Raw genomic sequence first — 3556 nt, 5'->3', positions numbered from 1 at the left:
TAAGTATAAAAGGTAACAGAGGCTGCTAAAGATAGGCAAAGTAATACATAGTAAGTAAACTCTTTACAATACCATGCTATATTACCAATTACCAGACCAGCAATATTATCAGTCAACAACAAGATTCCGTTTTTTCATTTCACAACTGAAGTTCAAAGTAACATGGGCTTCTGAGCCACTGAACTTGGCAGGAGCAACAATCATAATAATATTCTTCTTCTGAGGAGCCCAATACTAATTATTATTTCACCTTGCCTTGCTGCCAAGTGAACTTATCATCAAGATTTTTCAATTTATTTTTAACTCTGCACCAAATGACTACTGCGTAATCTAGCATCTGCGTTTGTTGCCATTTTTTGTCCAAAAGGTGCCACAAAAAGTGGCAAAAGTTGCCAAAAAGTTGCCATTAATTTTCAAGCTTTCAACCCTCTGTAACGACGTAATATAGCAATATGTTGATAGAGGTAACAATCTATAGTACCATAATTTCTTGTGCTCTGTTTTGAGCATCCAGAACATCATTTGTAGTCACCAAGAGGGTAAAAACGTTGAAAATAACGGTTTCACAATAGAATGAAATCAAAATTAAAACAGCACGTATAAATAACCACAAAAATTAACTAATTAGGGCGCGTGTCCACCTATTTGAAGATTGGCTGTTTTAACCCTAAACGTGTGCAATTCAAGAAAAAGTAGGCTTGCAGGATACCACATGTAAATTATATTATGGAATCACACACAATTGTGGTGTGCCAGTGCCAGTAATCGGTTTTGGAGGAGACACGCTCTAACATAACACATTCATATTTTTAAAAGGGGGGGGGGGGGGGGGGACAGCATTAAATTAAATGACATTACGCTGTAAAAACGCAAAAAAAGAAAAACGAATAATCAGAACAATTTTTAGAAAAATTAACACACCAACAAATTAAAACACAACAAAGAGGGAAAAATAAAAGACAGACAGCAATATAAATAGTATGTAATGTACTTATATTCTCCGCTTTGAAAATAGATACACATGGATATCTTAAAACTTATCAAAATACAAGTCTAATATGTTATAAAGTAGCTTTGTTGTTTTGTCTTTTTTGAAAACTTATGCAAAAATCGCGGCCGCGATTCGCGGACCAAAAAATACGTTCGCAGGTCACGGCCGCGACAAACGCAGATGCTAGCGTAATGCACACAGAGTCGGGGAAAACGCATTTTGACCTGCCCCCCCCCCCCCTTCCCCCCATCGATCAAGATTTTCTAGTACTTGACCTGCGCTTTTTTCAATCAACCTTTTCCTTCTTGGATTGATACGATTTCACTCTTTTTATCACATATTGGAGGAAGACCAAATCCCACCACATTTTTCAATATATCCTTTGACTTTGAAAGTTTCATTTTAGTTTCAACTTTCTTATATTCAGTATTCAAAATATAAAAAAAGTATCTTTGGCCGTTAATAATAATTTTGGTCACCCTTGTACTACCTAAACTAGTCATACCTTTGATGACAGTTGTTTGTTTACATCAGTTACATTAAAAATCCAGAGTTACTTGCCCCTGACTTCTGGCTGTGCGGGTGATATTTTTTTTTACATTTCGAAGTGAACTAGGGTAGTGAAGTAAAGTTCGATTTTCCTCTACAAAACTTTAATCATTTTTAACAAAAATGGCATTTTTAAAGAGCTAAATGATTTATCTATCAATATAACGTCCCCCAGGAGCGTTTTCTATTGTAAATGAAAAAGAATTTTGAAGATAAAAAATATATTTTACTATAACTTTTTACACAAGCGTCGTACAAACTCCGGGTGGGTTGCAAACTCTTCAGCGTCCAATTCTACTACAGAATCACGTGATTTTTTAGAAAGAGAAAAAAACGGGATTTTAACGGAAATCCCCACTCGCCGGACGAGCGGCGTGAAACCCCCTAAGAAAGTGTTTTTATGCCCCCAGCGACACAATTTAGATCATTAACATTAATAAGAGGCTGGCTCCGGCGTTACCTGCCAAGGCCAAGCCCGGGCTGAAAGGGATACAACACCCCAGCAGAAATACCGAAATACTCAATTAAAAAAAAAAAGATATTATATAGAGGCATATGGATTCTATATACACATAGATCTATATATATATATATATATATATACATTGTATATAATAATAATAATAATAATAATAATAATAATAATAATAATAATAATTAATAATAATAATAATAGATAATAATAATAATAATAATAATAATAATAATAATAATAATAATAAATAGCATTTGTATAGCGCTTAACCCCGCTCGACAGCAAGCTCTATGCGCTTTACACCAGACTATATTACCCCAGCAGACCATAGAACACTCAGACACATTCTCAGCTTCCCGGGAAGCATGCAGTGCAAGCAGCTGATTAAGCGCTCAAACAATAATTACAAACTGACAAGATCTTTCAATGTCTATAGCTGGGCTGAGAAGGCCTAGCTGGACGTACCTATTCCCACCTGGGTGAAGTGAGCAGCCATGAACTAAAGGGCTGCAGCATGGAGGACATTTTGGCGAACTGCGAAGGTGTGACCCACGCCCGCCGGATTACTCTCCGGCGGGGGGAGTCCACCCTCGAAATCAACACGTCATCCTGACCTTTGATTCGTGTCGCCCTCCAGCCACCGTTCGGGCATCGCACTTGGTCTTAGACGAGCGACCCTATGTGACGAACCCTCTGCGCTGTTTCAAGTGTCAGAAGTTCGGACATAGTCAGTCGAGATGCCGACACGCAGCCATGTGTCCTCGTTGTGGCAAGACCGGGCATCCTCAGAAGGAATGCAATGCTTGTCCTTGTTGCCCAAATTGCCACGGCCAGCACACAGCCTTTAGTAAGGATTGCCCGACTTGGATCCAAGAACGCGCAATCCAAGAGTATAAAGTATGAAATGGCTGCTCGTTTCAGAAGGCCCGCAAAGCTACCTGCCCGCAAGTTGTGATCCCGGCCCTTGGCCGGTCATACGCAAAGGTAGCACGGGAAGCCACGAGGTCGGCAAGTCCTTCTATTGCTGACCTCCCAAAACCCTCGGTCAACAGGCATGTCTCTGTGACACTAAAAATAGAAAGGTTATTCTTTCCACCGAGATACCACTGACAAACCGCTTTGAGGTTCTAGCAGAGGACAGGGTGGATTCTCCCTCTGCCCTCTCTCCTTCCCCTTCCTCTATCACTTCCTCTTCTTCTCCTTCTTCTTCTTCTTCCACCTCACGCCTCATCCCTCTGATGGAGCGTGAGGTGCACCCTTCCCCCACTTCCCAACTCCCTCCGTCTGCTCCACCTCCCCCCTCTCCAGCAGACATCCCTCTACCCCACCACCAACCAATGGAGGATGACATCTCCTACCCCCCTCCCCGGCCTGACCCCGGGAAGGGCGGAGTCTGTCACTCCTCCCAATCCCACACTAGACTGTCGTCTAATCCAGGACGGCAACCTAGAAAACACTCTGCCCCCCCCCCCCCCGCAAGGAGGAATCAGAGTGTTTCTTCGAAGCCGGGCCTTTGAGCTCCAAAATCAAAACTAAAAAAA

This window comes from Aplysia californica, unplaced genomic scaffold, assembly GCF_000002075.1.
Source record: "Aplysia californica isolate F4 #8 unplaced genomic scaffold, AplCal3.0 scaffold00918, whole genome shotgun sequence".
Taxonomy (NCBI): Eukaryota; Metazoa; Mollusca; class Gastropoda; order Aplysiida; family Aplysiidae; genus Aplysia; species Aplysia californica.
Note: the sequence above shows the minus strand (reverse complement) of the source record.